Source organism: Camelus dromedarius, chromosome 7 (assembly GCF_036321535.1).
Source record: "Camelus dromedarius isolate mCamDro1 chromosome 7, mCamDro1.pat, whole genome shotgun sequence".
NCBI lineage: Eukaryota > Metazoa > Chordata > Mammalia > Artiodactyla > Camelidae > Camelus > Camelus dromedarius.
The window spans coordinates 36,150,963-36,164,250 of NC_087442.1; the positions used below are offsets into that span (position 1 = coordinate 36,150,963).

General features: G+C 42.2%; 1 protein-coding gene across 10 annotated transcripts in view; it reads left to right on the forward strand.

Moving 5' to 3' along the window:
• Positions 1–13,288, forward strand: part of ELMO1 (engulfment and cell motility 1) — a 490,805-nt gene that overhangs the window by 352,943 nt on the left and 124,574 nt on the right. Inside the window, exon 1 of one of the 10 annotated variants that reach the window (XM_010975541.3) lies at positions 11,183–12,137. The exons of the other annotated variants lie outside the window; for them this stretch is intronic. The gene's annotated coding sequence lies outside the window, so the exon portion shown is untranslated. Of the gene's footprint in view, positions 1–11,182; positions 12,138–13,288 lie in introns of those variants that run through there. 10 annotated transcript variants of the gene reach the window in all.

The window sequence follows — 13,288 nt, forward strand, 5'->3', positions numbered from 1 at the left end:
ATACGTGATACACTCTATATATGAAAGGAAGAAATAAAATAATTATCGTTGTTCCAGTTACCAGTGATATTTTTAGACAAAAACATTTTAAAAGGTAACTAAAAATATAATTCAGCTCAAGAAGAGAAATAGGACTGTAAATTGCACTAAGACGCATTTTGAATACTTAAAAAGCTCTTTAGCCACAGAAGCCATGATTTTTAAGAGGCCAGTGGAGATGGAGAGGAATGGTTGAGTTGTTCCAATTTAAGACTGGAAAGAAGTCACATTGTTATGAATCTCTGCTCTCATGAAAAAGACAAAAAGACGTCAAAAAACTATAAAAATAAACCTTTTATCCTGACTCCTGTATACGTATTGGCATCCTCCCTCCTCACTCTTCAATTTTTTTCTCTTCAGCCTAAAAATCTCTCCTATCCTTAAAAATGTTTTTTTCACCCATGTTCTTCTTTCAAGTTCCTTGCAGTCTCTTTTTTTCCCTGCACTGCCACATTTTCCAGGGGAGAATGCCATCTCCACTTGCCCACCTCCTCCACTTGCTGCGGTCTGACATTCACCCAAGTCCACCTACTGAAATTGCTGTATTTAGGTCAGAGTCACCTCCTGAGTGTCAAGTCTGAATGCCTCTTCCCAATGCTCATCCCTGAAGCATTGGCTCATGTCCCCACCTATGCTTCCTGGGACCCCCTTTGTTCCTTGACTCCCAAAGCGCTGCCACCACCTTTCACTGATCCCCTGAGCTTAGGCATCTCCTCCAGGCCTTCTTCTTGTTTCTCTCCTATCACCCCCTCCTCCCCACCCACAACCTCTCATCCTCCATCGTCCTTCAACTCTAGGAGGGGCACCTCGTCGCTTAGACTTGGAACCTTGGAGTGACTGCTGGCTTTCCTCGCTGCTTCTCCTAACAGGTGCCTTTGGATCCCCAGCATGAGAAGGGGTCCTCTGGCTTCCTGCCACCATCACCTCTTGTGGAGACGGTGTTTATCTTTTCATTGTTCTTCCTGAATCTGGACTTGGCCGACCTATAAGTGCTCGCTTCCCTAGCTGCCAGAAATACCTTTCTAGAACACAGTTCCTCTAATAACACATTCATTCTCAAAAACCTTGGGCTTCCTCTTCCTACAGCATGAGAACAGAAACCCCACATTCTATTGCAAACCACTTTTCTAAATGAAATGTTTGTTGCACTCTGCAACATGCCCCCTACTCACCTGTAATCAATCATACTGATGGCTCCCCAAGCATGCCTTGCATGTCTAAGTCTCTATCTTTACCCATGTTGCCCCAACAAGGAAGACCCTTCATTCTTTGTGTTGAGAATTTGCCCATCCTTCAAGGCCCAGCTCAAAGGTTCTGTGGAACCCTTCCAAGGAGGCAGAATTGATTGTTTTCTCTTATGTGCACTTTCTTTTTCCCTTGCTTGTGCCTCTTAACATGCTTGACCACACACTGAGTTTGAAATGTATTCTTCTTTTAGCCAGTTACCTTGTTTTAAACAGGTCCCTAGCCATCCCTTGTCCCACCTCAAGGCTGCCTTGAGGCAATGCTGCAGAATCCTGGCAGGACCTATTGAAAACCATGATCTTAGATTATAGTGTAGTTACCTGCACTCTCTCCTTGACTTTGCTCTTGAGAACAAGGGCGAATACTTTCTCACCTTTCTACCCCAAGATGCCCACCAAAACATTGTATAAGTACTCAACAAAAGTTACTTGGATTGAATTTTCATCCAGCCAATAATGAAAAAAAAAAAAAAAGAAGAAGCTGATGATGCTTCTTTTTTGAATAAGTTTATCATGTTTTAAGAGGAAATGGCACATTCCAGAACAAACTTTGCAAACTATAGAACAAATTCAAATTCATTCCATAAGTAAAGGTTATTGTGTGGCTAACATAAGACATGAGAAGGAGTGATACTTCAGAGTGACAATTTCTTTCAGGACCAGGAAAAAATTAAGGCACTTACAGGAGAAAAGGAACAGAAATTGTGTGTGTGGTGTGTGTGTGTGTGTGTGTACCTTAAAAACACCTTTAGATTTTACTTTGGTGGTACTGAGTGTCTGATAGAAGCCACTTGATTTTTCATGCTAGCATGTGCTCCTGCTTAGACCAGGGCCTGTGATCCTCCCAAACACATTCACAACCCAAACCAGGCTGAGCCTGGGAGATCTAGCCTCCGGTAGTTCGTGAGGTTGATTACTTTCCACCCTCCCCTCCCTTCCCTTACAGGCAGAAGACCTAGAGCTCCTTCTGCAAAAAAGAAAGGAAGAATTGGCAACCACAGTGACATTTAAGGGCCCCTTGCTACCACTTTTCTGGCAGAAACCTTAACATTTCAGCAGAATTTTAAGAAATACATGAGGACAAATGTCCTCTTGGGAAATTCACCAACAATTGATGGCCCTATTTATAAAGCCATGCAATACAATACAGCTATTTAGAATCACAGATATTCCAGGGAGAAAAGGAAAGATCTGCATATAGATGTTCCTTTCATTGTTATTTACAATAGCAAGAAAATGGAAATTAACTCAGCAGTTCAGCAATGAAGACATGATAGATTAATTTATGGGCACATTTATTGATATGTTAAAATTTTGGGTCATTTAAAAATGACATTTGTGAATAGTATTTAAATATAGGGAAACATTTTAATATGTTAAATGGGAGAGGGGAGCAGGGTACAAAATTGTACCTTAAGGAAATAAAAATATGAACTAAGAAGGATTAAACATTAAATTTGAATAGTTTTAACAATGGGTTCTTCTGCATGGCGTGATTAATTGTATTTTTTTTCTTTTGTTAAGTTTATAACGTTAAGCATTTTCTCTACTGAACATGTATTTTTTAATTGAAGTATAGTTGATTTATAATGTGGTGTTAGTTTCTGGTGTACAGCAAAGTGATTCAGTTATGCATATGTATCCACATTCTTTTTCATATTGTTTTCCATATGGTTTATTACAGGGTGTTGAATATAGTTCCCTATGCTATATAGTAGGACCTCCAGCTTTGATCCTTTTCCTCAGGATGGCTTTGGCAATTCTGGGTCTTTTATGGTTTCATATAGATTTATGGATTATTTGTTCTAATTCTGCAGAAAATATCATGGGTAATTTGATAGGGATCACATTAAATCTGTAGATTGCTTTGGATAGTATGGCCATTTTAACAATATTAGTTTTTGCAATCCAAGAGCATGGGATATCTTTCCATTTCTTTGAATCATCTTAAATTTCTTTTATCAGTGATTTATAGTTCTCAGCTTATAAGTCTTTTACCTCCTTGGTCAGGTTTATTCCTAAGATTTTTTTTTTTTTGGATGCAATTTTAAAAGAGTTTTTTTTTTTACTTCCCTTGTCTGACATTTCATCATTAGTGTAAAGAAATGCAGCAGATTTCTGTATGGACATGTATGTTCTTCTAGTCATTTTTAAAAACACAGCTTTAATGAGGGTACAGAACAGTCACCAAGTTCCAGTTGTGGTCTGATAAATAGTCCTGGTCCAGAGAGAATTCTTTGACCTCAACACCCAACACTGTAAACTTGGGTTCAGTTTGTTTATCCTTCCTTCAAATAAAGCATGGGTTTGAGCCAGCTGTGCTAGCTCAGCCAGTGCCCTGCATCTTCAGCCTGAAGTTGATTGGTTCTAAGATCAAAACCCTCTGAGGCTCTATTTGAGGAAGACTCACTAACTGGAAAAAAAGTTCTGAGCAGATGTTGCATCCTTGAAAAAAGTGAGCCAGTTCCCAGGCAGAGCGGGGCTCAGCACCTGGGCTGCTGTAAAATGGATTTCTGAAGGGGAGGTTTCAAGACTGCTTTCCAGCACACCCTCTGCTGTCTCAGGCTGGGGATTGCAGGAGTGGGAGGAAGAAGAAATAGGACAAAACATGAGATGAGTCACTGAGATGTTTTCAAAGATACCCTCGTCTCATAACTTTATCCATGATGTTGGATAGACTGACAGAGATACTAAGAAGGAATTTGGTAACTTCCCTAGGTGTAAAGGTTTTATATTCTTGGCAGAGGTATCAGAGATATCGAGAGATGGTATTCCTAGTGTTGTGTTAATAAATCTGACTCTAAGGAGTTCACTGTGTTGGGATAGCCCTGGAAAGAGATAATTACAAAGTAATGTGACATGTGCAATAGCAAAAGCCTATACACTGTGTGGAAGTAATTCAGAGGAGGGATTACACAGATGAAGGACTCTACTTAGAGGGTTTTAATGTACGAATAGAAGCTTACGAGGTGGGCAGAACAGAATTGACTCAGAAAAGATATGAAATACGGTGAACACATGAAGAGAAAACTTAATAAATGGCGTTTTATTACTTTTATGATATTAAGGCTGTATTCTTGGGTTCTCAAGATTTGAAAGAAACAAGAGGCAACATGTGAGCACATGGAGGTACTTCCTAAACATTAGTTGAATGAATTGAGGCCCAATTCCTTACCTAAAAACTAAACTTTTTTTGGTGGAGTAGATTTTTTCCGTGTATGTACAGAGCAACTGAGATGTCTAACACACAATATATTCCCCCAAGTATAAGTTATTTATGGTTGAACATATGTGGTTATTTGAAATATTTGCTTCACAATTCTCATGCTTGTCACTGTATTAAGAGAATTATAGGCAATGCCTTTTGGAAATCATGTTTCATATTTGCCTTGGGATGACTTGGAGGGGGAGCATTTTTGCATGTAAATGGATTGGTTATTGCCCCTTGGGGGCAATTTTTATTTATATTATCAAATTAACTCCTTCCTGCAATTACTGGCTTTAAAAAAAATGCAGGCAAGTACTGAGCAATAAAATAAAATTATATCTTGGTCTGAATTTAATTGCTGCACAAATTAGTTTGCAAAGCTCATTCTTTGTGAGAGTTGGGAATAACCTGTTAATATCATTTGCCTAGGGGTCGTGGTTCACATTTCAAAGCTCTCTTTAATTAGAAGTAGGATAGAGAACAGTTTGCAAGCAATCTGGCTCGTACAAGCTGATGATATTGAAGGACTGAGTTTAAGGACAAGCCTGGCCTTGTGGTGGCAGTGCTGGTTTGCCATGGGTAGTCACACTCTGAGTTGGTTTTCCTGGAGAGGTGCCGGGTTGTTGCTGACGTTCACTGGGACTCTGGGCACATGGTTGTCATGTGACTAGCATCTGACAAAGCCAACTTCTTTACCAAAGAACAAAGTAGAAATAACTGAGTTTAAACAGGACTCATCCTAGAATTTCCTATGGTGACCCCCTTGGTCCTGTGGGTGTCCTCACCTTGTGGTTTCATGTCTGGCTTTGTACGGACCCCTTCGACTTTCCTCTTAACCCTGAAATTCCTTCTGCTTTGCCCATCTCCTTCCGTGTCTTAGAACATGACCTCCAGGGAATTGACTGACTAAATCTACTTATCTACTTATCTTCTTGGTTTTGCTCTTGTTCAGCAAACCCTCCATCCTTCTCCTTCATCCCCAGTTTACCCTGTTCTGTTGCAATTGTAATCCCTGTTATAACAGGAGACCAGGACGCATGGGTTGTCTGTGAATCTGAAAGCAGAAAGACCACAGAAAGTAAGGACATCAAATGTTAACCATTTGATAAAACAATAGATTTAACCTCTACCAACTGCAATGAAATATCAGTCCTTTTATTAAGATTATCAGAAACTAAATTTTTTTTCTAGAAAGATGGAATTATTTGCATGTGAAATTACATGTTTCAGAATTGGGAGAGGTTTACTTATGCATTAGCTCTGAAAACCAAGAAGAACGTGATGACAGCCCAGAAGCGTCCCTTTTCCTAATGGTGAGGAAGCTGTTTCCCATTTCACATCATCTAAAGAATATGCTACCATTGGCCCAGTAACTTTTTGCCACCATATTGCCAGTAGACATGTTTGGCAAGGCTGAGCTGAGGATTTTGGCATTTTCATTTTTCCTTTTGGCATAATTTTTCAATCCAGAATGCACTTCCATGGTATTTTTGAAAAAATTGAGTTGGCAACTCGATAAGCTTTCAGAATTTCACCAGCCGTTCCTTTGAAGGCAGTCAGAATAAGAAATGCATCATGTCAGGCCTTGCTCTTCTGGCCCCCATGTTCTCAGGTCAGCTCAGTTCATTTGGTCAAGTCTTTCACACCCTAAGAACTTCTAGACCTTGTCTCTCCAACCCTATGAATGTAAGTCATGGTCATCACCTGTCAGAGGCCAATGCAGCCTCTTGAAGAGGGCAGAAGAAATGCATGGGTTGGAGACCTATTTATAGATGGCTTTGCATTTTGTGGATCTGCTTTTATTTCAGTGTTTGGAGGATTTACTTATATTTCAGGCATTTTTAAGGGAAATGTAAAAATAGCAAAGTTCAGGGAAATTAACTAATTCATATTAATGCTTCATAATATGAGTTACAAAGTATAACTCAGTCTTAGGATGCTATTGGAACGATCTCAGCTGTTCTAGGCAGTTTGCCTATGGGAGCTCTGAGGCATGGTGTGGTACCCTGCTCGTGGTGCTTTACAGACAGACACCTGACTTTGAATCCTGAGTCTACCACTTACTGGATGGTGACTATAGACATAGTCTTTCACTGTCCATACCTCCTTAGCTGGCTCTTAGTCATGCTTTCTGGAAAATAAGTGTGTTATGTTGGCCCATTGGAGGCACTGCAATTGCATTTGCTATTATCTCTCTCATCTTCCCAGGATGTTGAGGTGATGTCATGTAGAGTTTCACATCCTGGGATTTAAAGATAAAGTGACATCGTAGCAGGCTTTGTAAGTTCTGCTCGTCATGAGGGTTAGAAAAAAGAAAAGCAGCTGTCTACGTATGGGGATTTTTCTATGGAATGTTATGATGATGATCTCCCCTTGGGGGTAAAAAGATACGTAAAAGTTATCCTGACCATGTTGACCTGAGGCTTTGCGTATGTTTGGTTTTAAAAGACACCATGTAAAACGTCAGAGCTGACTATACACCGGCCAGCCCGGCTGATTAGAGAAGTATTTTTCCAGTGTCTCTTGAATGAAATAAAGCCATTAAACGGAGCCAATAGCAGTTACATTTCTAACCTGTTAGGACAGAGTCCTTACTTCTGACCTCACACCCTTGGAAGACACAGTCTGATCAGTCTGTACTGGGCCTGTTTCTGGTAGACAGGGTGGAAGTGGAGTCAGTTTGTGGGTGCACTTGTGTTCATGGGCATAGTGGAGAAAGGGAGGGTGCCTTAAGAAGGCTGCAAATATATGTGGAGGTGATCCTTGTGCAAAGCCTACGTGTTTGGAATTTACTTGCGGCTCAATTTGACCCTAATGCCCTCCATCTTTTTTCTTCATATATATATTGAAGTGCCCTCCCTCTTAAGAATGAGTCAACCAAACAAAAATGGGGTTCAGTGTAACTGTGTCAGGAACTAAAGAGGCCACCACCATCACATCATTGCCAACGATGAGCATGCAGCCTGATGAAACGGATGCCCAGCTCGTGGAAGTAATAATCTGTCTGGGACCAGGAGTTGGCAAACAGAAGGATTTGTTATTAGTGCCGCCTCTTTATAACCCAGTAAATGGGATCTTCTTCAGCGCTCTGTTAGATGCCCAGTATAAAAGGTGCTCGTGTTAGTGAAGACCTGTAGGCGGACTAAGGAAACTTTAGGCAGCCAGCTTAGAACTCATTCCCCAACAGTCACTATATTTACTGGTCCCATTACAAAGGTATACGACTTACATCAAATTTGGTAATAATACATCTAATAAATCATATTTATAGAAATGAATAGAATTTAATTAACTTAAATCTGTCCCCCCTCCCCCAAATGCCAGAAAAATGGTACCAGCAGTGCCTACCCAGAACGGAGCACAGGACAAGCTATAACGTGGGGTGAAATGGAAAGAGATCTCTTCAGATTGTATTCAGATGCCCAGGCATGATTATTTCCCCCTGAGTTTTCCAGGTATTTGATGCTGTGATTCTCTTCTCCTATCTGTAGACAGCACATCAGAAATCTGAATGTGTTTGGAAGGTTAGATACACTACCAGTCATCCATCTTGAGCCTGCAGAGTGCAAACCCATTAAAGGTGTGCTTTGTACCAGTTCTTGGGGACTTGACAAGCAGAAGTTCAAATGTCAATCCAACAAAATCTGGGTTTCCCTTTTTTTGAGGTTCAGCAGCAGCTCTTCCAGTTTGTGTATGTTCTTTTCATTGCACAGCCTAGCAAGGGAAGAAGACCCTATAATGGTCAAGTTAACTAAGCCAGTCTGTGATCTCAGTAACAAAACTCCTAGACAAGATCCCATTGGAAAATTCTTTGGAAGATTTTCCAAAGACTCTGTAGCTATTCTGTATAAAGTGACCCCTCTGGAAATGCATATGAAGCTGCTTATTTTTCAGAACTAAAACCATGACTAGCTAGGTGAACCAAAGTTCCTGCTTGCTAGCTTTTGAATATACAAGGGGGTGGATCAGACAGAGGCCAAAAAGTATTCTCTGTCTACCTTGTAATTTTTGTCTTAAAAATGAATTTTCTAGGAAAAACATATCCAAAGAAAGTGTATAATATTTCATATGTTCACAATAATATGTGATCCACCTGTCTTCTTGCTGGCAGGTGTGACAGCATCTCTAACTATCTGGTGAATCTGGTCTTTCTGTTGAGCTCACCTGTTCTTTCTTCATATACCTGCTCACCAGCATAGCTACGGAGCCCCAAACTGTGCTAGGGTATCCACTCTCAACTCGAGAAGCGGTAGTCAGAGGAACATGACCTCATTCTCATGTAAACGGGTCCTTTGGGGTGACTTGGAATAGTGAGACCCCCTTCTCCAATTTATACATTAAAGATTAATTTGGGGTTAGCGTTTTTTCCCCCTTTATTTTTAAACATCTCTTAGCAGTGAGTCTCAAACTGTGATGTAAATAGGAATCCCCTGGAGAGCTTGGGAAGATGTTCCTAGACTCCAGTCCTGGGGCTGTGGGTTGGGAGGGATACAGTGGGATTCGAGGAATCTGCATTTTATTGAGAACTCCAAATGATCTGGTCCCTGTAGATCACACTTAAAGAAACTAAACTAGGGCTAGAATCCTTTGGTTCAAATCCCAGCTCTGCCACTTTTTATCTTTGTAGCCTTGGTCAAGTTACGTAACTTCCTATGCCTCCATTTCCTCACGCTGTATATAGGGAGAATGATAATAACACCTCACAGGGTTGTCGTGAGGATTAAATTGGTTAACCCAGATAAAATGCCTCCTGGACTATTTATTAACTGCTTTGTAAATGTTAGCCAAATCAGTCCAACAAGCTATGGATGCCTTGACTTTGACTGTTTCAATCAGATTGATATCCTGTTAACTTGTTGTTGAGATTAACTAGGGAATATATTGAGTTACATAGATGTGTGTATGGTGGGGGCGGGTGGCACAGGGAGTCACTTAGTAAAGGACTCCAGTGGCTTGCCATTGCTTGTAAGATAAAAACCAAACTCCTAAACGTGGTTTCTAGGACCCTGCAGCTCTGACCTCTGCTTGCTGTCCAAGTTTATCTCACACCTCCCTTTTAATCGTTCTCACTCCAATCGGCTGCATTTGGCTTCTTTCAAGTTTTCAAAGATGCCACCCTTCCTCCTAGGCAGTGGGCATCTTGGAAGGTGCTTTGCATGTATTATCCCCTATGTCTGAGACACTGTTCCCCTCACTCTCACCTCATTACTTTTCCTCTTCCTTTAGATCTTAGCTCAACCATCACTTCCTCCGAGATACCCTTCCTTACCTCACTAAGTTCAGTCTTTTTATTATTTGTGCTCATAACACAAAGCTCTCCTTCATCCCCTGTGTGAAAGTTACATTTTAATATTTTGTGTCTCCTCTGCTAGGGTCACTGTGTTGCAAGGCAAAAACATGCTGGTTTGTTTTGTCACCAGCACAGTGTTTGACACATAAACACTCACTATTTGTTGAACAAACAGTTAAATTTTGATTAAGTTTTCATCCAGGGAAGAGCTGGTTGGAATGACATGTTTCTGCATAAAAACAGCGGCCATTTGGACGGTCTCAGGAGGATGAGAAGGCAAAGGGTAGGTGTCCAGAGGAGGGTAGACAGGTGAGATTAGAAAGGTTCCAGAAAAGTAGTAGAGAAAACCTGAGCTCTCCACAGCTCTGGGGGTGGAGGTAGTGTAGACAGAGCTGGGGAAGACTGCTGGGTGCCTGGGAGGCAGAACTTGAGTGAGAATTCCATCCCCAGCGCACAGTGGCACAAAAAGACAAAGTGGAAAGCCAGGATTCAGATTCTTGAAAAGGCAAATACAACATCAAGACCACTGGGGCCAGGGCTGAGCACCTGGAGACAGATGGACATGGGGTTTGGACCGGGAGTGGTTTAGGAATAAGGGAAGTCCGTAGCTACTGTTGCTTATGAGACTGGGTGAGTGGTAAGTGACTAGTTCACCTTGGCTCCGAGAGGCACGCAAAGAGCCAGGCTCAGTTCCCTCCAAAGCCTGGTCCATGTCATGAATAGCTTGAGGGCACCAGGCTTGCAGAGACCTTTAGGGAAGAGAAGGCTCTCCTTGAGATTCATGACAAAGGGACAGAGAATAATTCCTTGCTCTCTGTCTTAAGCCAGAATCATAGTCTCCTCTGACACTTCCCATTTACAGTCAGTCTCTGTAGAACTGAGGGCTTCCCGCAGACCCACGTGTGAGATTACCACCATCTGATCCCCAGCCCCGGTCTCACTGGGCCATGCAGACATTCATTGCTCAGTGGCGGCCCCTGCTGTTGAAGGGAAAGATAGCAGCACATCCAGAGTGTGACATTAACTGGTCATGCAACCAGAAGAATCTGGAGCAAGCAAGGGAGGAGTCGGAGGGGATGTAAATGAGCTGAGGAGATCCTCAGGGAGATCCCTGGTGTTCCGGGCGCCTTGGCCAGGTGCTAATACAGAGAAGCTGAGCCTTAAGGCTTTGTGCATGCTTTCTTCTGCAAGCTTCCCGGTTTAGTCGCTTCATTCCAAAGGTCGACTAGGAACCACACAGTGCCCTGGAAAAGTGCCACTGAGAACTTTTATTTGAGGGCTTTTAGGGGTGTTCGATAATAAATATTTTAAAAGATAGCCCACTAATTCTTTAGGGAATTAGAGTAAATTTTAGTTAGAGGTGGAGGCCCAGGAGGGGCCGTGTGTGTTTGTTTACATCCTGAGTAGGAATCAGAGTATGGGTGCTCCCGTGGGAACTCGGCTGGGATGCACTTTTGCATGACTGCATTTCTGGGTATTGTGAGCACCCTTGGCGCGCGTGTGCTGTGTGTTCAAAGTGAGGCTGTTACGTGACATTTCTGGACAAAAAAAAAAACTATATGTAAAGAAAGAGAGGGAGAAAGCAAACTCACAATCAAATAAAAGTAGGGAGAGGGGGAGAGATGAGATCGCAGTTGATTATGGGTCTGGCAGCAGATGTTCTACACGAATCCAACTCGCTGCAGCCAGTCTGTTTCCATGGCAACAGAATCAGTAATTATTGAGCCCGGGTGCTCCCCCCTCCTTTCTCCCAACAAGGTGGAGGCTGATGAATATGAACTATCACCAGTCCATCACCAGCTCTTTCTTCTTCTTCTTCTTCTTCTTCCTCTTTTCCTTTTGTTTTTAGTTCTTTATAAGAAAAGGGGGAGCATGACGGAGTACCAAGAAGAGGAGCTATATCTTTACTGATGAAACAGCATAGGGCACTAAAATTAAATGAAGTTATTGTTTTCTCTTGTGATACTAGAAGAAAAAAGCTCTTCCTAGAAAAGCCGATGGTCTCTGAAGATGCTAAATAAACGAGCAGGAGTTTCCCTGACATGGAGGCTCCCTTTGATTGGCTGATCTTTCTGCGATTCCTGCCAATCGGAGCACCCCTGGGCTCCAGCTCCATAAACATAAGCAAAGCTACATGCTTATTCTTCTGGACTTGAAGTGTATACCATTCAAAGGTGTGCAGCGGGTCTCCATTCACATGGCTCAACTGGAAACCTATTTCGTGAACAAGCTTACTCAGGGACCGTCTGATATTCCAGCACGTTGTTCTTCTGGGGGACAACTTTAAGTCATTTGGTGGCGACAGCAGCTTAGAAGCAGTATTTGTAGTTGGGAAAGATGGACTTACGGGAGCTTGGTGAGTAAACCTCAGTCTTACACGTCTGTCCGCTGGTATTAGCAGCCTGAGCTAAAATGTAGCTTTGTCCTATTGTCTGCTGAGAAAACTGTGAATTGGAACAAGCACATGGAAGAACAGGCATTGTAGGGTTCCCCGTGATGTGTGCGCTTCTGTATTCCAGAGGCTGCTTGCATTGCTTGGGTATGATCGGATTTGTAGTTGACCATGTATTATACTGGCACATTGGTTTGTCTAGTTAGGATCAGCGTGAGAAGTGGAGTTTGCTTTATCTCCCTGGGCACTGATTCATTTAAAAGAAAGATGCTTTTGGAATTAAATTAATAAGAGCCAACCCTCCCTGTGCATTGCTGGGAAGAGAGAGCAAGGTGCAGATACAGAGCCCAGCCGTGAGCTGCTTGATTGTGCTGCTGGTGTTTGCATTGTGAAGAGAGACGTTATTACAATGGTCTGTCAAACACTTCTTCACACCCTCAGCCACGGAAAGAAGCGTCTCTTCTGGGTGCGCTGCCGTTTTCTGCCTGGGAAGTGTGCAACTCAGCTAGGTCGCCTCCCTTTCTCCTTTCATGAAACCAGTCTCCAATTTGAAATACGTTCTTTCTCTTTTTAACAAATTAATTGCAGTGAAGAGTTGGAGTGCAGTCGGAGAGATTTTAGCTGTCAAAAACCATGCTTCTAAATGACTCTGTTTTGCATCCTTTTAAGCCTCCGAACACCAGAGAGGGTTTGCAAAGTTATATTCAAGGATTGGCTCTTAGCCAGGGAAGGGATGCTCTGGGCTATTGCTCTGCTCCCTGGGGTTTAATTTTCTGACACTGGTGATGAAATTTTCAATTTAGTTGGGTATAAGAAGGAAGAAGAAAGCAGTGCTGTAAACAGGCAATGGAGGGGCAGCATGGGGAAGGAGAAACTCTTTGCCTTCAGGGACCCTTCTAGCTGCAAACTTAAAAATATATGTGGCAAGACAGAACTCAAGCCCTACACACTCAAGTGTAGGATTCCGGAGGAATTCTAATCCTTCTGAACATGAAGAGGGGAGACATTGCCTTTGGTTTGGATGCAGAGAATTGGGGCTGAACCTGGGGCTTCCAGCTCTGTCTAAGAACCTCTCCCCAGCATCTCTGGCTGCTGATTTTGAGGCTTCATCATTG